The sequence below is a fragment of the Hermetia illucens genome, chromosome 4 (genome assembly GCF_905115235.1).
Source record: "Hermetia illucens chromosome 4, iHerIll2.2.curated.20191125, whole genome shotgun sequence".
In the NCBI taxonomy this organism is placed as follows: Eukaryota; Metazoa; Arthropoda; class Insecta; order Diptera; family Stratiomyidae; genus Hermetia; species Hermetia illucens.
In genome coordinates this window covers 19,545,197-19,566,773 of record NC_051852.1, presented here as the reverse complement: position 1 = coordinate 19,566,773, position 21,577 = coordinate 19,545,197, and the positions used below count along the sequence as shown (strand labels likewise).

The 21,577-nt window shown below is 46.7% G+C and overlaps 1 protein-coding gene across 3 annotated transcripts in view; it reads left to right on the top strand.

The window, feature by feature from the left end:
- LOC119655513 (uncharacterized protein CG3556) overlaps positions 1–21,577 on the top strand; it is a 306,377-nt gene that overhangs the window by 144,160 nt on the left and 140,640 nt on the right. The gene's annotated exons all lie outside the window — the stretch shown is intronic.

The following is a 21,577-nucleotide window of genomic DNA, read 5'->3' as shown; positions in this document are numbered from 1 at the left end:
ACTTTTTCTGCGTCATAGAGGAAATATGCAGAGCACCAGAGTATCTCTTTATCTCCCTGTTTACTTTTTATGGTTTGTTTAGCCTATGTGGTGTTGCCATCACATAGGTCGTTAACCAAATTAACCTGGATATCTTTTGAGACTACCATGCAGGAGCTAGATCGATCATTTCCATTGGCACAGAACAAGTCAGCCTGTTAGAAGTTTAGACCCCTGACTACCCCATCAACAACCCACCGTTCTTGTATGAGATATATAATTGTCCTGCAGCTCTTGATCCGACGACTGATAAGTGCAGTCGCCGCTTTACAATGCTGCAAATTTATTTAGGGTAAGGGTAAGGAAAGTTCGCGGCCTATCGGCTCTCTGTCCTTTTTTGCTGCCTAACAGCATCTAGGTGGAGGTGTTATTCTGGGCACGAAGTTGTTCTTTTTGGTGAGGTTTAAGCAATCCTTTGTGCGCACAGGTTCGTATCTCTCAATAAACACCCTGGACTACTCCATCCCTGGTAGGCCCGCCCAGTCTAGTTTTCTCAACCGTTCCTCTTAATTTTTTAGTATCATAGCCATGAAACTGTTACCAATTCCACAGAAAGGTTCTGGCCCATGTAAAGGCATCACTGCTCCTTTCTAGGCTAGCTCTTCCACTGCCTCGTTGCCTCCTAACCTAGCATGGCCTGGAACCCAGAGTATCCAGACCTTATTGGACGAGCCGAGTGTATTCAGTTAATCAAGGCAATCCCATACCAGTTTAGCGTTCACCGGTTGGACCTAAGGGCCTTGATCGCTGCTTGGCTATCGGTGAGAATAGCAATGTTCTGCTCCTCGTAGTTTCTTTGGATATTAAAGGAGGCACATCTGTTCAGGGCGTATATTTCCGTCTGGAATATACTAGTGTTCTTACCCACTGGCTCCAAGTACATTTCCTTGCACAAATGACCCTCTCTGCTGTGAGGGACCCCTCAGTGTACCAAGTAATCAGTTGCTGCTTTAAGCCGTATGTCACAACCACGCTCGCCCCATTGCCTTATTACTCCAACGTATTTCAAACTTCTTATCGTAGTGAAACCTCGTTGTCATATTATCCCTTTTTATCAAAAATTGGGGTACCGCCTAGCAAGAATATCAATTTTCTTCCGAATTAGGCAGCTTGTGTGCTGAATTCAGTTCTCTCTGCCCATTTTTTTCTGCTATGAACCTACAAGTCATCAGAGCCCTCGTAGCTTTCCGGCAAGTGTTTCCGACATGTGTCTTCCAGAGTATTATAATTTTTGTTCTAGTGCAATTCCCAAATGTTTGATCCGTGTTTCTTCTTTCACCTCCATGTCGTGTAACCTTATGGCTCTCAGGTGATCAAGCCTACGTGTCCTACTGAAAGGTACTATGCTGGCTTTGGCTGGATTGATTCGCAGTTCTACCTTCCTGCACCAGGCACTAGTAATCCTTAATCCAACTTGAAATCTATCACATAGTTCATCCTCATATTTGCCCCTACAGATTAAAACAATGTCTTCCCCGTAACCCTGCACTCCCATTATTCGTTAGAATGTTGTCGCCTGCCGCCGTGGAGTAGGACCCCGGCAAAATGAGTTCAGAGAAGCAGGTGTACTCTTTCCTCCTCATTCTCGGTAAGCATCCCATCTTTCTTCTTCAAACAGACAGAGGATATTTCCCCGTCTTTGGCTACAACCTTGTAAAGCCTGATTGCTTCGGTGATCTGTTCGATCCCTTCACAGAATTCCCTGAAGCAGTTCCGTTTTGCTTCCCTGGTCGCGTTGCTATACTCAGTAAGTGCATTTTCGTACCTTTGCCAGTCTCCGGTTTGTTTTGCCCGGTTGAAGAATTTTCGTACCTCTATTCTCATTCTGGCCGGGTTCCTGTTCCACCATGATGACTTAACTATCTTAGCCGGGCAGCTGGCCTCATATACGTCAATGAAGGCTGTGTTGAGGTTTTCCACCACCATTTCTAGTTCCAGTTCGCTCCTGATATCACTGCCCCCTTAAAGGTGGGCCATGTTGTTGCTCAGGTGCATTGCATAAGATTCCCAAACCGTTCTTCCGGGATTCGTTATTATTTTTTTTATTTTGGAATTACCCTCAACATCGAATGTGATTATTCTGTGATCAAACATAGAGAGCTCATTCGACACCCTCCCACATCGCGTATGGAGATCTTCTATCTCTATTGTTCCGGCTTTCGGGAGAAAAACTGTCACCATGTGTGCTCCTGATATATCACCCCAGCACCTGTTGACAGTTCTGCTCCTTTCCAGCCTGGCAATTTAGGAACTATTATCCTAAGCCACTCTGCAGTCTCTTCCGTCGCGCAGTCCACCAGTATATGTCCTACTCGAAAGCGTATCCCGGTGAACACAAGTTTTGTAGTCCATTCCTTGCACATCTGCCTGACGATAAGGTCTTCGATGATTTCTTGCTCCTCACGGGTATTTGCTCGAAAAACATTTTTAGCAGTATGGTCAGACGAATGCCCTTACCGCACTAGCATAGTTAATAGCGGACTTCCTGATTCCAGCCTTCACCCCTGACCTACCCGGGTTTTCTCCTCGCTTGGGTTCAGGGTTATATTTTTTGAGAGCATTATCTTCATGCGAGCTAATCTCTGCTGTTCCCACTTTCTCGGCTCCGATAAATATGATTTAGGTCTATTTTGAGCCTTCTTAAGGCCTCCTCCCTCCTTCAGATAACGCAGGTAGCATGTAGCACCTGCGCCACTGAGATCTGTTTCCTTCCTGACGTCTTATATATTTATCTCAGACGTGCTTTTACATGTCTCTGCTTTTTGAGCAATGGTCTTTGTTGGTTGTTGTCCTCGCAGTATACCAATGTTGACCTTGGATCCACTGCTTGACATCCCAACTTCTCCCTTTTTGGGTGTAATCACCTGGCTCTCAGTATTTCGCAGATGTGCCTCTGCCTGGTTAACCAATTTGTGCTTATTTGGTTGCATTTTTTTTGTTTGTTTTGATACGGGTATTCATTTAATTACCACAAATATGGGGGTTATGAGTTTTGCCGTGCCATAGCCCCCTGTAACATGGTATGGTCAAACTTACTTTTTGAGGCGATCAGGTATCAGTGAAGCAGATATAGTCAGTTACCCCCGACTGCAAACTATCCAATGGGCACGGTTCGCATGACACCCTGGATTGGGGGAGATGTTTATAAACTCCCCAGTCCTGAGCAGTACCGGGTTGTTAATATTAGGGTCACCTCGTCCAGGGTGTAGCTATCACCACTCACTAGCAGTCTTGGTAGACGAGAGACTTGGCCCCTGCAAAGCCACATATCGACCTACAGGAGAGACAGCTCAGCCTCAAAGATAGATATATTAGCCTCAGAGAGCCATATTCCATGTCAGTCTATCCTGCAGTGCACTGCTTGACCCTCGAACAACAGTTAGTCTCCAGCTAATGTTTCTGGTCGTGGATGGATAAAGTGACGTGAATTCTTGGGCCAAAGAATGCATCACATGCCAAACGTGTGGCGTTACTAGGCATGCTAAGAAGAAAGTAGGAGTATTTCTTACATTGACCAAGCATTTCCACACCATATAGCTCGGCATTGTAGGCCATTTGCGAGACTCTTACGACGCGAAGTACTGTTTCACGACCATTGATTGGTTTACGGTGGCCTGAGGGAATACCTCTGAAGGACGATACAGCATATCTGCTGAAGCTCTCTGTCGATAGTAGATTACGCGCTTTAGTGTTACGACCATAATTATCAGGGAATATAGTTTGAATCTACACTCTTCTCGGAGCATAGAAAGATCCTAAGATTCAAACGCCAATAGAGAACTGCATACCATCTGCACCCTAATAAGATGCGGAAACATTGACATCGTATGCTGAAGTTAGCCATTATGAGGCGTGACGATCGTTCACGGCCGCAGCTCCAGCCTTTCGTTCTGATTGGCCTCAGTACAAACTTGGAGAGGCGGGAGACGGGAGACCGTTGCCAAATGAAAACCGCCCCCCCCCCCCATCTTGTCATGCTCAACGGTCCACACCTCTAGGGAGTGCGAAGTCTACACCCACATTCTCGTGAGAACTGATGCCACCCGGAAAGCCATACAAGCGTCGCTATAAGATCCTGAAGTCTGGGGAGCACCCGTTCAGGCTAGACGTCAGTGGCTAGCCCAAGACGGTCTCCAGGAGGCAGACGACACTAAAAAGAAGCGTGAGCGCCGCATCAGTCAGCCGATCGTCTGTTACCGAGTCGACTCATCAAGGGTTCGCTCGCCGCCCTTTGTTTCAACTGGGAACAGAGTGATATGACGGAGCAATACTGGAACCACCCCCCCCCCCCCCCCCCCGCGTTCTCCAGACCATGTCAAGCATTGAGCGCCCCCGCCTGACACGCCGACCACTAAGAGAATGTGCCGCATATACCTCGAAAACGAAAGTCTGAAGGGACTTGGATACATTTTGCAATGAGTAGCATATATTCCTGGAGAATGAAGCCAAATATCCCTGATATAAGTATGAACAGATACTCCTTCGCTTCTCCTAGCTGTCGGGGCTGTTTGACGACATTAGCAATGATCGGAGTGGTTAGTGTTAGTGAAAACACAACAGAGTCCAAATTTTGGGGATCCTGATGGAAGGCGGCTAGGGCCCCGCATTTACGTGAACAAAGAATTTTACTAAAGTGAATGGCAACCACTACAATATCAATGAGGGCCATAAATCTGAAAATTTTACTGAGTTAAATATGCAAAAGCCGAGTACGCACAAATAAAATCAATATTTCTGCTAAAATGATGCAAATAACCGAAAATAATGTCAAATTGAAGAGTATTCAGATTTATTTATTATTAATGTCCAACAAAATAAATTCGAAAAATGCAGCCATTCATAATTAAAATAAATTCGTGAGAATTACCCCACGCTGCACATATTTCCATCCCCAAATATTACGAAAATAAAATATTCCAAACACGCTCCCGATTTATTATTGTTACTTCATATTTTACTGCAACTCATTTTTATATTTTTCAATTTTCAAATATTCGCTGCTTGAATTTTTTCCACCCTCAGCATTGTGGGTAGTTACGTCACCCCAACTTCCTGCCCCCTTTGCTTCCCAGCCTCCTCACTGTCGCCTTCATTACATTGTGTTCAAAGCAGTTACAGAAGGGAGACATCATATCAAATGTTATCCTCCATCTATGTGGCGCCCGCCACATTCACCCCCAACCCCTCATCTTTTGGATCATTTTATGCAAATCGATTTGTTCGTCGCGTTAGTTGAGCCAACAACACGAAGACATAATGCAGATGGGGGAGGCGACAAAGTCGATCGAGATTCACTCAGGATCGGAAGTAACACTTTCTCGTCTTCCCCACTGTTGACTTCGCATATAAAGATTTTTCGACTCATATCAGCTGCCATTTGGTGGTAATAGCTGACTGTGGATGCTCCAGGACGATAAAGGAAGAATTCGGCAGGAGCGAAGAAAAAAATGACTTCCTCTGATGAAGTCCCAAACGGATGTGGAGGTTGAGCCTGGAAATTTTTATAATGTGTAGTGAAAAGTTGACGAAAGGTATCGATATGAATCCTTGTTGGCAGCTGTCTGCCGAAAATGATGGAATTGGGCAACCTTTTCGAAGGAAAAATAGTCTCATCCATCATTCCAAATATCAGCTTTGGTTCCCAATCCATTTTTCCATTGTTCTAGTTCAATATCTGCCTCTACAATAAAGGGTGGAACAAGTCCCATTTAAATTCATTGTTTAATCGAACCCAAATCACTTTCCTTGTACAAACTACAATATCGAACATCCTTTCGGCGATATCGGAGACACATTGTCTGTTAAAAAGTGCTCCTCAGCACCAATAACAACAAGGACAACACGCAGACAACGATGATTGTCAATGATAACACAACGCCCGAAATATAGTCCTCCAAGGCTTTCCCGACTACCCAGCCCCAATCCCGCAGGAGGGTGGGCCAATATTTATTCCCTTTATTCCGGAAAACTTGGAAGTTTGCTTCTTTTTTTTCAGCAGGGAGGCGAATCCTTAATGGCATTCTCAATACGGCATCCGCACATGGAGATATTCGCTCGAGGAAGCAAGCTGAAAGCGTAAGGGTGAATGTACTTCCTTGTGAAAAATTATCATGTGTGTACTCCCGTCTCTTATCGGATTGAATTGCTTCAAGGGAAAAAGTTGACAAGAGGGAATAATCAAAAATATTTTCTCCCCGGGTGCTACTGAATTATGCAGTAATTTGTTGATTGCAGTATCTTTGATGGAGTAGAGGTTGGAATGTAAATGTAGAACGTGAGAATGGCGAAGTACAAATTGAAAAGAATCAGGTTATTATTTAATTCAAGCAATCTGATCTCAAAAGGAATATCCTGGAAGGGATTTGGTGTTGTTAGAGGGAAGAAACACGTCAATTTTTATCACTAGAGTCCTTAGGTGTGGATACATCAGGCGGGTCGCTATACATCGACTTATCCTTTAGAACTGTTTGCAATGATTGGCATATTTTGAGTTTTTGAAGCACCGGGCTCCAACCTCAGACAGATTGCCAGCTAAAGCACACCCCTGTTGCGTCCAAGATACTAGTTTGAAATAGTCTAGCCAGGGGAGCTACAGCTTCAAGCAGTCAGACCTTTTGCTAGGCCCATTGTACTATCCCCGGAAATAACCTATTCATCAGCCTCTCGCCGATGGCCTTCGCAGGCTTTGGTGAATCTGAGAACATTCTCCAGAGACAGAGAATACGCAGACCCTTCGTTGAAGAAAACCTTACCAAGGTATCTTCGTCTCAGGCCTGAAGAGGCCGGACAGCTGCATATGAAGTGTAAGGCCGTCTATTCTTCCTCCTCGCATTGGCTGCATATGGCCAAGACCACAACTCCGATTTTTTCAATGTGGTAGTTTAAGGAGCAATGTCAATAAGGGTTTTCATGCCCACTTCTTAAGGACAAGGGGTTCCTTCACAAAAATTTTCGCCTGCCGGCAGAAATTCAAATTTCTCCATGCAGGTGCATGAATCCTTGCTATTTCCCCCTTCAGAGTAGACTTGACAGTAGATAGCCGAATGCCAAAAGCTGGTTCTGGTCCCACCATTGTGGATTCAGGACCTTGGCGAGCCAGTCTGTCAGCTTTCTCATTACAAGCGATGTTTAAGTACCCTAGCACCCGCATCAGGAATGTTTCGTTCAGTTGGCCAAGTTTCAGCAGCACTTGATGACAATTCCACACCAACTGGCTTGATATGCCGTTACTGTTGTTTTGGATAGGTGAATGCATTTACGCACACAGTGTTAGACTCCCGGCCCGGTATGTCGTCGGACTACCAACTAAACGCCTTCCCATCGTCAGAGATCTAGCCTGAAACCCTTTGTCACATAACTCCGGGCTAGTCCCTTCAAATCAGGGAATTCCTTTCACCAACGGGAGGGGACAGGATGAAGGGAACTGTCAGTTCATGGAACCCCCTGCCATCCAGCTCCTTCACCGGTCGAGCTCTACCTCCTTAGCAACGAGAAGGACCAGAACGTAATGGGCAACACGGCTCCACCTGTCAGCACTCCTCAGCATCTCTTCGACAATATTGTCTGGAGAGAGATCCTCTGTGTTTGAATAGGGCTGCTGACGAGAGCCATCCCAACTTCCACAAGAAAAAAAAGTGTGATGGGCGTCGTCCACAATTCTATTGTAAAACACACAATCCGGAGATCGCGCCTTTCCAATCTTGTGCAAGTTAGACTGAAAACCTACCTGCCCACTTCAGAGCTGGGTAAGAAAATAATCAGTCTCACCATGCTTCCTATTGATCCACGCACCTAAGTTACCGATGAGTCGCGCAGTCCATCTGCCTCTGGTTTCATTTTACCAAGAGAGCTGCCACTTGTCTAGGGTGCGATGCCGTTCTTCACGGCTCATCTGTCTTGCCCTTATATATGGCTTGAAGCTCCTTAGTAAGAAGGGCGACGGGGACCACTCCCATGGTCACCATCACGGCCGGTTCAGAGACAGTGCGGTACGCAGACACCACCCGCAAAGCTCCCCCGTCTCTGTACTTGCGCGAGATGTTTACGATATACCTCCTTGCCAAGAACGTCAGCCCATACCTCTGCGCCATAGAGCAGGACGGACTGCGTCGAACTCGTGAAGAAACGTCGTCTGCTTGACGTGGGACCCCCAATGTTTACCATCAGCCTACTTAACGCCGAAACTCTAGTTGCAGTCTTGTTCGCTGTTGCTTTAATATGGTCAAAAAAGGTCACTTTTGAGTCAAGAGTCAGCCCGAGGTACTTTACCACTGGTTTTGATTCGATTATCGACTCGCCGAACGATATGGGACGCAGGGTCGGAATTTTCTTTTTAATCAGAATGACTACTTCGGTTTTTTCCAGTGCAAAGTTGAAACCATGAGTAGTCATCCATCCGCTTACCCGTCGCATCAATATGCCGAGTCTGCTTTACGCCTGTTCGACAGTGCGTCCAGCAACAAGTGCCTCGACATCATCTGCATAACCGACCAGGCGCGACTATTCGGGCATATCGAGTCTCAGCAGACTATCGTAGGAAGCGTTCCAGAGGTCCGGCCTTAGGATTGATCCCTGCGCTACTCCCGGCGTGATTTCCATCTTCCTTTGGCCATGTAGCATCTCATAGAGCAGGGAGCGGTCTTTCAGATAATCCCTCAATATCCGCAAAAGATAGCTTGGCACGTGAAAGGAGTTCTCTAGTGTGCCTAGCATGTCTGTCCATCTTACGGAATTGAAGGCATTTCTGACATCAAGCGTTATGAGGAGCACTATCCGTCGAGGTCGGCGGCTGTGTGCCTCGGCTCGATGGACCGCATCTACGGCAGTCATTGTAGATCTCCTGTTCTGAACCCGAACTGCCTTACGGATAAGTCCCCGGTAGCACGGATCGCTTCGGCGAGTCTACCCCTGATGAGCTTCTCGAGCACTTTTCCGGCCGTGTCAAGCATACATAGCGGCCGGTATGCAGACAGGATTTCCGGGTCTCCTTTACCCTTACTGATCAAATCGAATCTGACCACTTTCCAGCGACAAGGAAAAAGTCCTCCTTCAAGCAAACGTTGCACACTTCAAGCAGCAATTCTGGCCGTTGGCGAAACACCAGTTTGTAAACTTTCGCCGGGATGCCATCAGGACCTGACGCCTTACGGTTTTTCATAGTGAGAACCGCTTCTTCGAGCTCTCTCATTGTGAAAAGGGGGCAAACCACGACTGGTCGGTGCTCAGTATGCAGGGCTTCCGCAGAGCCCCAATTTTCCGGGTGACAAACTTATAGCCAAGTCCCCACGGGTCCTCATTCACCTCGTTAACAAGGTTCTGCCAGCCGCGCTTGCTTTTATTTATAGCGCTGTGGAGTCTCCTTTTTGCTGGTCTACATTGTGCCTTTATGGCACATGCCTCCTCGTTGGCGTGCAAACGTTGTGCCAAACGGCGAGGCTTATGACATTCTTTCCGTAGGTCGGCAATTCCTGCCATCCACCAGTACATAGAAGGCTTGTCGGGCCTGGGGTCCCTCCGGGGCATGGAAGCCTCACACGCCCCCCAACGCGGCCCAACCTGCTCCAAGAACTTCGACGAACTTCCCGATGTTCACCCTCGCAACATTCCACACGTAGGCGGAGCGTTGCGTTGGTGCTCGCCGGCAAGTAGCGTCAACCACTTCGAACGCAATGTACTGATGATCACTTGCCGACAAGTCTTCTAGGACTCGCCACCCGTCCACCGATGATGCCGGAGATTCCGACGCAAAAGTGATATCAGGAATGCTTCCCGGCGTGGCCAATGTTGGAGTAGCAGTTTATATACCTTTGACGCGCCTCTGCTTTTTCATAAAGAGAACTGCCTCTTCCTACTCTTCTTTAGAGGAAGGTAGACAGCCCTCGGCGCCTTCCAGGCTGTCAGCAACCAGTTGGGGATGGGCAGGGAATAGTGCCTGTACATTTGCACGACCATATGTAAACAGGATTTCTGAAAAGCCCCGATTCACCTCATTGACCAGGACCTGTCAGCAGTAAGCTCTGCTTCTATTTATTACACTGCTTTTGGCTGATTCGTACTCAGTCATTGTGGTGGAATTTGTGACACTCTTTCCGGAGCACTGCAATTTCCGCTCGCCTCATCTAGATGCCCTCCTGGGCATTTGAGATCCGTAGGGTGTCAATATCAGATATATAACTCAATTTATGAGATTATCAGTTGCAGCGCCATCACCCCCAGGAGTGCCCCCAAATCCTCCAAGAACGCCAGCAAATCTTCCGACGTTTACCTTCGCGACGTTCCACCCACAGAAAAAGGAAAAGGTATTGATGGTTACTCCCCGAAAAGTCTTCCACAACGCGTCAATCGTCTACCAGCGGCATGATTGATTCCGAAGCAAAAATTAAGTCGGGGATGCTTCCCTCACAGCCTGAATGCCGTAACGATGGGGCAGATTCGGTGTTAACATGCAGATTGCGCAAAGCGTTCGCATGCATGCCACTATTGCTTTATTTTTTTGTCCGGAGCTTGACAGTAATTTTCTGTCTGAAACCAATTCCCTCGTCTGCGTCGCCTGATTCGTCGTGCAATTACACATTTTCACACAACCTCCTGCCCAGGCATTCCCACATCCCGACAATATAGGGAGATACTAGTCGGCTTGGTGTTGGACAATAGAGGCCAAAGCCCAAAAATCACTTCCCGCGATTCGAACGAGTGTACGACTGGTGAAGCCGAGTGACGAACAGTTTAGTCTGGCAGGCCATCTTTCTCAACATCAGAACCGGGTTAGAAGACAAACGAGTAAACAACAGTGGAAAAACCATAATAGCTGGGTGTTCCACTGGAGCTTTCGAGGAAGAGATACTCCTGGGGGCTTTACAAGGTGGTCATCACCCGAAGGCACTGGAACATGGGACTCTTCCACGACTGAAGTTCCACCACAGGAGGGAGGAAATTAAACTACTGGTGGAACCAAGAAATCACACTGTCGAAAGCATCGTGTCTGCGAGCGAGGGGTCTTTACCAAAAGGTAAGAGGGTAGCCAAAACATCAGCAGTCGGAGAAATAATACCGCCATCTTTAAAGTAGCCTGAAGAAGGCTATACGGAAAAGTAAGCGGAATTTCTGCGCGCAGTTGTACCTGGAGACAAATACTATCCCGTGGGGCGTTGCGTACAAGGTTGCAATGAGCAGGATTCGTGGACAAAAATCACCCCAAATGACGTGCCCGCGACTCTTGTTCAAAATAATCGCAGTCCTTTTCCCGCAACAAGAAGAAAGTGAACTGCAGCCAACGGTTCAACAGGACGTCTTCTCAATACCCGGGGTCATCGAGGAGGAACAACCAGAGATCTGTGGACGAATCGGGGATAGCAAGGCTCCAGGATTCGATAGGTTTCCAAAAAAAGTGAAAGAGGCAGAAGTTGGTTCTGCTACCGAAGCCCCAAAAACCACCTAATGCACCCTCTTCAATCGCCCTATTTGTCTTTTAGACACTATGGCGAAGATGCTGGGGAGGGTGATATACAGCAGACTGATTCCATTCATCGAGCTAGGAGGTGGTCTATTGGAGCGACAGTGTGGATTACGTAGATCGCGGTCCACGGTCGATGCAATTGTAACGGTCGTGAACCTGGTTCGGAAGGCATCGTCTGCTGGTAAGTACTGCACGGTGGTGACGTAAAGGGCCAGAAATATCTTTAATTCGGCCAACTGGGGTTGAAATAAGAGCTCCCTGGATAAACTGACTGTCCCTGGTTACTTAGCTTGGAGTTACCTCTCGGAGAGACTTTTTCAGTACGAGATGGATGATGGACCGAAAGAAAATGTTGTCACCGCAGGTGTTCTCCAAGACTCCGTATTGGGGATCATAATGTGTGACAGAGTGCTCGGCCTCCGCGTGCCAGAGGATGCAACGTTGATTGGTTTTGCAGATGAGCTGAGTGATACTAATTGCAAAACAATCTCCAAGGCTAGGAACTGTATGAAAATGAAACCATTTGAAACCATGCTTTGGCACTTGACCTGGACTGGACAACTGGGTTACCAGTGAATACAGTTCCTTACAGGACATGGTGGATACAGGAAGTATGTATCTGCACCGCTTCAGATTAGATAAGCCCCCACACTGTCCTGAATGCGCCGCTACACCCGAGGACCCAAAGCATGCTATCAAAGTCTAACGACGCCCTCTACGTTGTTAATATTGACAGAGAGTGGTTTTATATGAAAATCCCATATACTGCTGCAACCTGGCGCAGCAGCGTCTTTTTAAGATCTCTACCTGCACCCATGTTTGTATGCCAAGCTTGTACTTAGTCGTTAGAATAAAAGTCTTCTAGCAGTCCCCTATTACCTTCTACCCGGTTTAAAACATACTTGGAACATTATAGGTAGATACCATAGTGGCTACATTCCCAATACCCTTATTAGATATAGTATTCCAGGACGCTTTGCCCCACAACCTGAAGAATGATAGTGTTTAGTAGATGGTTCCTGTCATACGTACCATACCTTTCCTGACATCTTGATTAAGATAATTTAGCCGACAGGCCTAACCCCATTTACCAAGTCTCTAACTCCGCCATTATGGGTTCTCTCTCTCTCTCCCCCTAAAGTAAGACCCTCCAAAAGCACTTCGGGCAGAACAGTAGAATACAAGGGGAGGAATGCGGCCTCTCGAAAAATCCTGGAAGGAGTTGAACCGCCTTTCAGTGAACCGTGAACGACAGCGCGTAGGTGTGGTTAATGGCAAACATATGTACACGATTACCTAAGTTACCTGTAGTTCTCCACACGTTGACGAATAACGTTCGGATAAGGGAGGAGGTACTCCTTCAAAGGGTATAGAAATGGGCTACCATTTGGACCCAAAAATTATCGAACCATTCTTTGACTCTGAGGTTTAAATAGATAAACCATCGAAAGACAGAGATACAAGAGCACTGTCCGCTTCCTGTATTGTAAGATAGGTTCAAGGCCATCCTAGTTTCCTACTGTACAGTGGCAGTGCACCTAGATTGTCGAGTTGAAAAGAAACATTGAAGTGTGGTTACTCAGACTCAACACCAATACTTGCCGATGCTACACCAGGCACCCATGTCCAGACGTCTCCATTTCAATCAATAGAACAAATCAAGCCATAAAGCCAGAAACAAAACCGCTCAGAAACAATATCCTTGTCTTTAAAAACAATCAATATTTCCTTCCCTCAACTTGACCAAAACCACACCGTCTCCGCCCTTTTAAAATTGCTGATCATGCAATGGAACCGGAAACACTCCTGAATGCCTTTGCTGACTGTCCATAACTTTATAACGCCTACATGAACTCTAAACGATGGTTTTAAATTCCTCCGTACAGGACTCAATAGCAGATGACTGAACGCACAGTTGAAAAGGATAGTAATCGCTTAAAGATGATGCCAGCGATGCCAGCATCAAGGAGATGCTTGAGAGAGCAAAATCATGTAGGGTTATCAGTTGGAATGTTCACCCCCCAACCTGCTCGCATGCTAAAGACATACACTTTGTCATCTCCTATGGACAAGGACATCATTGTGCAAATAAACCATGTTGAAAGCGAATAGTCAGGAAGCAAATGGAACAGTCAGGGAAGCTGCGTAATGCAGAAGGAATGAGGAAAAGTGCTCCTTTGAACCCATTTAGTTCATGTCTGGTGTACATCCTCAGTAAAGTGCCTCATTCAGTCGATAGATACCGACCCATACCCAAAACATGTACAAGACTATATACGTGGCCATAACATTTTCAACTTAAGGACATGTGTATGTGCGTTGCATGTCTAGATTTACAGATACATTGCCTCACCATCGTCCTGGCCCTCCTTTTCTTTCCTGCCGCTACTCGTACCACTCATTAACTTCTGAACGCTGAGTAGGAAGCACACTTAGATAAAAATTTTCAGTGAAAAGATAGAAATGAGTTAATTAGTTGGCTTAGGCATTCAAGCTTCAGGCCGGAAGGATGTTTACCAGAAATTGACAGAGTTAAAGGGCGGAGGCTAGGAGCGTAATAGACAAAGATAAATGCTTGAGGCGCGCTTGCTAAGTGAAGGTTGTGAAAGGAACGAAAAGGCTCAATCTGAGTCGGGTCTGCAGACATATTACTCCTTGTACAGGATACATATGTTTCTGTAACATATTCTGGATTTTTCTCATAGATACGAGGATAATTGAATGAACAAGTGAATGGAGGAGAGTCATTTAGCAAAATATTTATGTTAAAAGCGTACAAATGTCATCGTTAATATGGCAGATAGCAATGACAGCATCAGGGAACTTCTGGAAAGCTGGGTATCCGAGGGTTGGTTTGAACATATTTCTGTAATGATTTCCTTATTTATTCACATGTTTTCGTCAAGTGAAAGGATTTTCTGGGGGTTGTGTCCTTTAGATGATGAAGAATAATGAATTTCGAGCAGGGAACAAGGATTCATGTTCAGTTAAATTTGAGAATAGGTGAAGTTGGGTTATAATTGCTAGAAGTAGATAGAATAAGGATCTTCAACTTCAGTTGTTTAAGCTCTTAGTTGGCATACCCAAGGCTTCAACGAAAAGAATGGTACTTGACAAATAGGAAGTTAAAAGATTAATGAGGTATAATTTAAATCCCCTCGAAAATACTGAACAATGGACTCCGCATAGGATAGAAGCATGGTTTCGATGACTACTGAATGGTACCGCAGCAGTAAGGGAGCGTTTCAACCGTACACTCTTCCCGCCTTCCTTCCTGCATGTCAAGCTTTTTGATATAGTCTGGTGACGGATGAGCGACAGGATGTTCTGTAGTAACTTTCTCCCCGGGGAACTACGACTGTAATTCATCCACTAAATACCCGCAAAGTCACAACTACCTTGAATCCAATCGTAATGTCAAACTTCACTGGATTTTACAAATGGGCCCTACTGATTCCAAAAAAGACGAATCACCTTGAGACCCTCGCTTTGCTATCTGATAGGGAGATCCACTTGCGCCCGCCCCCAAACGTCGAGTTTGAAAACGTGAGTGCTTTACTCTAGGACTTTGAAGGAATCCTCGGCCCCCGGCCAGCATCCATCTCGAGTTCGCTGGAGGCACTGATCGTCTATGTGGGGGCGGTCAAGGCTTCAAAACCGCGTCTTTAAGCAGGCGCAGCACACCAGTGTCGCTTAAACTCTACCTGGCGTGGAGCGCAGGGTCGGCGAGCAGTCTTAAATTCTCCCCGTACATCATTCCCTCGAGACAGATCGCAAACTCCTGTCGCTGGGCTGTGCAGACGTCGAGTAAGACGAAAGACAGGGTCCGCTACCAAGACAGATAGTCGCGAGCCATTAAAGCGGCCTTCAGCGTCCGGTGCCATTGTTCCAGCATCCCATTGGATTGTGGGTGGTATGCAGTTGTCCTACGATGTTCGAAACCAAGGAGCCTGCCCAACTCAGAGAAAATTGTATTCTCTGGTCCGCAATAATTGCGGCTGGTATACCGAAACGTGAGATCCATTCTCAACAGAGGATCTCCGCACATTATTGTGCAGTAATGTCAGTCAGGGGTATTGCTTGAGCGCGTAAACCTGTCGATGATTGTGAGGCAATACTTGAATCTTTTATGCTTGGTGACCTCTCACTTCTGACAGACGATGGACTGTATTGCCCAAGAACTGATATTCTTGTTCGTAGAGAGCCAAAAGCACTTTCTTGTTACTAACCGGTTCGTTGTCCGGATGACTGGGTGGGCGATATCGTGGACAGCGTAAAATACTTTCTTGTAAAAAGCGACCGCAATGAGTGGTCTTGGTCCCTTTTCCAAGATTTCACAGAATAGGTGAGAGTTTGAGCCGAAGATAGGAAACTCTTTGAATCCATAATTGAAATCTGTCCTTGGACTCTAGAGTTCTACGTCTTATTGCTGTGCCTCGGCGATTGCTGTGAAATCGACCAATAAGAGCGTGACCTTGAGCATACGTGACAACACAGCTGCAACCACATTGTCCTTGTCCGTGTTGAGTACCAGAAACCAACTGGTTGATAAAGCACAGTTGCCGAAGTTGGTGAAGGGATGCTTTGTCGGGCTTCTATTTGAGAGCGAACTTAAGGGGCTAGTGGTCCGTGTTCACGACCTGCTGTCGAGGGAGAAATAGAATTATTTAATGGCAATGTGCGAGACGAGTAGCTCACGATCGTAGGAGCTGTCTTCAACTGCTTGGAGGAGAAGCTCAATGGTTGCCAGGTTTAATTCACCCTCTGGTGAAGAGCAGTGCCCACCGTTGTGTCTGAGGCATCGGTGAACACGACTAGTGGTGCATCTGATTGAGGAAATGCCTAAAGTGGAGCATCAGCCAGCTATTTTTTTACAGCCTCAAACGCTTGGGCAGTCTCTGCGAGCAACACAATAACGCGAGAGTCTTTTGTTTTGGGCTCTGACAAGTAAGCGGCAAAAAACGACTATAGATGTTTAACATGCCCAAAAGCCTTCGCAGATCCTTTACGTTTTAGGCAGCGGGAAGCTGAAAATGCTTTGTACCTTGTCTAGATCTAATAGAGCAGCCGGGGAATTCCACCTGCTTTCTTAGAAACTTGCACTTATCATCGACCGCAACCGAAGCAAAACCTAAGGGAAAATGGTGGATTGACGGCAGGGAAAGTTCCAATCGGGTGAGCTGCTTGCCGTCATAGCGGATCTCATTGTAGAGTTGCTTTAAGTACCTCATGTTTGAACACTTCACGAAGGCATGCATCAACAGCATCGATCGGTCCGATGGGAAAATAGAGAGAATTACGTAAAGGGCGGAAATCTATTAGATGGTTTTGTGGAGGGTATGCTTCAATCATAGGCCTGACCTAATGCGTTGTATTGCTTGGCACGCCAGCGTAGACTACAGCCACAGTGATCACCAGTCAATTATCTTCGAACCTAAGGTACAACTAGACGAGTCACCTGGTCTGCAAAAATCTTCCTGGAGCAATCTGCTAGGGCTGGTGGCGCAACGGAGTCGCTCAATGCATCTCTAAGGCATGTGACCCATCAAAACCTAGGAAATCAAGGCACTAAGTTGTTTGAAGCTTGCATGTCCGATGGGATATTCCCTTTGGCATGTATGCCAAACATCTAGATGTCTACACACTTTGAAGAAAATACTAGGGTGGGTAATCTATAATAGACTGCTTCCGGTCGTTGAGAACCAAGAAAACCTCACTAATAGACAGTATGGGTTCCGTAAAGCCAGATCATCCATTGATGCCCTCAAATTGTTTATTGTTCAATTAGATTTGTATAAAGAAGTCCCTGCCGACGATTGGTGGTCCCAATTATCTCGGTGCAATCGTGGCCAACTATTCACGAAAACGGACGGTCTGGTATGCTTCCAATGATGGACCTCAGGAGTACATTGTCTCCGCGCATATCCCACAACGCTCCTTACTAGGCCCACTATTGCAGAACATCATATACAAAGATGTTCTTAATCTTCCGATTCCGGAGAAGCTCACAATGGTGGACTACGCCGATAACATTGCACTGGTTGTGATTGCAAAGCATCTCGAAGATGTTGAGTTACATTTGTGCGGAGCAATCAGTGCTGTTAAGGCTTGGTTGGCTAGCGCTGGAAAATACAGAAGTGTTCCTCATCACCAAACACCGGAAGAGAAATTTCGCTCCCATTTAAATTGGGAGCCATATCATCACTTACAAGGCAGCCATCAAATTCTTGGGGGTGATGATAGATGCAGAGACGTACAAACTGCCTTCATACAGATCGAGCAGGCGGCGCGAGATCTTGGGCCGCACATAAATAAAGGCAAGGCAAAATATATGGCGGGAACGTCAGCACCGAAAACCAACCAACAGCATCAAACCGCACTGGCCAAACGGGAAGAATAAAGATAGGAGAATACAACTTTGCGTCCGATCCTAGCTTACGGCTCTATTGTATGGTGGCAGGCTTTGAAGAGAAAATACAATAGAAAAAAGCTTAATAGGATTCAAAGAACCGCGTGTACAGGTGCTACGGGGCTCTGCTGTCCTGGCCGGCAGATGCTCTCAATGTACTCCTACATCTCCTCCCCTTAGACCTCCACATTAAATATGTTGCTGCGTGCAGTGCCGTCAAACTACGTGAGTCCGGATGCTAGGCAGCGAAGTCCTACGGCCACAGCAACATCCTAGATGAAACACCTCGGGAAATCTGGGCATCCCCCACGAACTATGCAACAGGCAAGCTGAACTTCATGAGAAATTTTGCTGTGGACCTTCCAACCAGGGCAAAGTGGAAGACCAGCGGGGTGTTCCAAGACTATCATACAGTATTCTTTACGGACGGATCAAGGATGGCCTACGGAGTTGGCGCGGGGTTTTCTCGAATACACACAGTGTATCCAAGTCGTATAGTCTCCCAGATTTTGCCAGTGTATTCTAGGCAGAAGTACTGGCGATATTGGAAGTCTGTCGATGGCTGCAGCGTGATTCGAGCCCAAGCGTAACATAGCCATTCTGACCGACAGCCAAGCAGCCATCAAGACCTTGTACTCAAAGACGACATCTTCCTGGCAGGTGGCACGCTCAAGGTCACTCTCCTCTGGGTTCATAGGAACATAGAGGGGAATGAGCGGGCTGATGGATTGGCCAGGCAAGGCTCTTCTCTTGGCAGTCCCTCGGCGAATACAGTCGGTGTTCCGCTGGCGGGTGTCGGGCGCCGAGTCTACTCGCACTGCCTAGCAACCGCGGGCCTGAGATGACGAAGGGTTACAAGCTGTGCCGAATCAAGGAGAATTTGGCCCACTTATAACATAGCCCGATCACGAGAGTTTCTGTGCCAGACGCGTGCAAATGCATTCGAGATTACGGTGGTCTGCACGGGCACTGGCCCATAGCGGACCATGCCGCTAGGCTCGCCATACCCTACAACTCGCATTGCCGAAGCTGCGGAGAAGGAAGGGAAACCCTCATGCACTTTCTCTGCGATTGCCCAGCTCTGGCTAGACGCGGACACTGGGTAAACCATTCTTTAGGGACCTCAGAGAGATTTGTAGCTGTAGGGTGGAAGAGCCGCTTTCCTTCGTTAATGCCACGGGCTGGTTCTGAAGATCCGAGCCGGCTCCCAAAACAACAGTTACGGTCTTAGGAGTTTGTGGCATCAAAACAGCGCACCAAAGCGCTAATTGGGCTTCTCGGAGCGGCCACTGATACCTACCTACCCTATCTAGAGTTGAAAATCACAACCGATAACAGCTACGATGATGAAATCAGCGCACGGTTATTGTTAGCCAACAGAGCCTATTTCAGCTTACAAAAACTGTTCTGCTCAAAACGTCTCACTAAGTCAAAGCTCTTACTGTGCAAGACTATAATCTTGCCAGTCCTCATGTATTCCTCGGAGACTTGGTTTCTTAGCAAGAAGAATTGCGAACTCTTGGCCGCTTTCGAGAGAAGAATCCTCCGAAAAATGTTTGGCCCCCTACATGAGGATGGACGATTCCGTAGTCTACATAGCGACGAAATCTATGAGCGATACCATGACCGTCAGGTTGTGGATAAAATCCGGCTGGGTCACTTAATCCGTATGGATGAGGATGATCCAGCCTAGAAAGTCTATAAGGGCAATATCTATGGTAGAAAAAGAAGACAAGGTAGACCCTGCCTAAGATGGAGCGATGACGTAGGTCATGACGCCAGACAGCTTTTAGGGATATCGAATTGGCGAACCTCGGCGCAAAACCGGCATGTCTGGAGTTCCTTATTAAGGCAGGCCTAGACCGGATACTGGTTGTTGCGCTGTTGTTGATGATGATGATGATGATGATAGATGCGAAGCTCAGTATTAAGCGACACGTGGAGTATATTTGCGAAAAGGCGTTCACCGCCAGTACGACTTGGCATGACTTATGTCAAATGCAGAAGATCCATGCCATACTTGCACGCTGCTTGTCTCAGTTTAGGGATGAGCGCTGCATATCTTATTTAGCGTTAATAACCTGTATGCGGTCTACAGAAGAGCAGGCCTAAGGGTTCGTTTTGCCTGCACGGCCGAACCGTCTCAGACTGTCGTTCGTCATTTAAGAAATTATACCAATTGAGAAGGAAGAGATCTACATATAATTAGATGACATCAGCAAGGTGAAAAAAAAGGTCATTGGTCACACAGGTTGATCTGTAATATCTGGAAGTGGCTTGAGAGAAAGCATGGCGAGATTAATTATAATCTCGTGTTTCACGAGATCTCGTGTTTCACGAGATTATAATTAATGGATGAGCCCGCGCACGTATTCTTCCATTGCCCGAGGTTCCCACGTACTCGAGGAGGGCGATCAGACCCGAGTCTGCAAGGGACTCATCTGAAGTGGCTTCGGCCACGAAGCCTCACCGGAGGTTATCTGGTACCATGGGAACCGGGACGGCCCTCTGAGAGCATTTGCTCCAGGAGAATTCCTGGAGGATGTGTTCTCGGCCCGGTTATTTGCGGTTGGCCCCCTAGTGGGAGTTTCATGGTGGTTGTGGTTATGCCTACATCGCTGGCAGAGCTCCTCGGCGCTCAAGCATGGAGTTGCGCTGTACAACTCGGGTGCCGTACCCCTTAGTTGCGGTAGAGGTGTTAGATAGGCCTCGCATCCACTAGCCTGCACTCAGTATAAACCAGGACCGCTGTGCTTGCATGACGGGGCTCTGATTGTGGTCACAAATTCAATCCGTGTCCGAAGAGGACCGTGGGATTATGTCTACACGGCAGGTACTCACGTTAAACCCCCAGGACTTTCATTGCCCGAGGTTCATGGAGAAAAGAAGGAATTTAGAGGAAAATTTTGGTGAAATGCTATCAAGGGATCCCGTACTATCAGACTGTTGGCACTACGTACTAGAGCACGAAGGGAACTGTGTATTTGGTTAGAAATGCCAACCATTTTTTTCTTTAAGTTTTACTTTACAAAAAACGAACAAAACTTATGAACACAAATAAAGATCAACCAAGCTAAATTCAGGAAACATCCAAAAGAACAAACCCATTCTGTCGCACCAACTAAAAAGCCACGTGTGTGAATAGAAACGTGAAAACCCCTAATCCCAACAAAATGCCAGAAGCACCTTCAAATGCTCTCATTTCATACTTGAAAGCCACCACCTCGAGGACATGACCATGCATCATTTCTCCGTTAGCTTTCTCCTTGAGCAAACATCTTGGCCACTGCCACTATGCATTATTTATTATACATTCTTCGCACTACACATCAATAAAAATACCCAACGCCTAACAATGCATTCCTGGGTTTCATCATCATCAACACCCCCCGGAACTTTGGCCGAAACTCCATTATTACGACTCCCCCACGTACCCCACGGACATATGAATGTATATTTAAAAGCATATGCTCCGACGTAAGAAAAATTATTTGGACTCCCTTATGGAAGATTCATGGAAGTTGAACGCTGAGCCTGCACGGATGAGGGTGGATTTGTCCGTACATATAGTACAACAGAGGGTACGTGTGTTATAAGGCCCGATCTGACGTACAATACCTACGTATGTGCATGGGAACAGCTAAGGGAAGGAAAAAAGTTTGCCTGAAACTTCT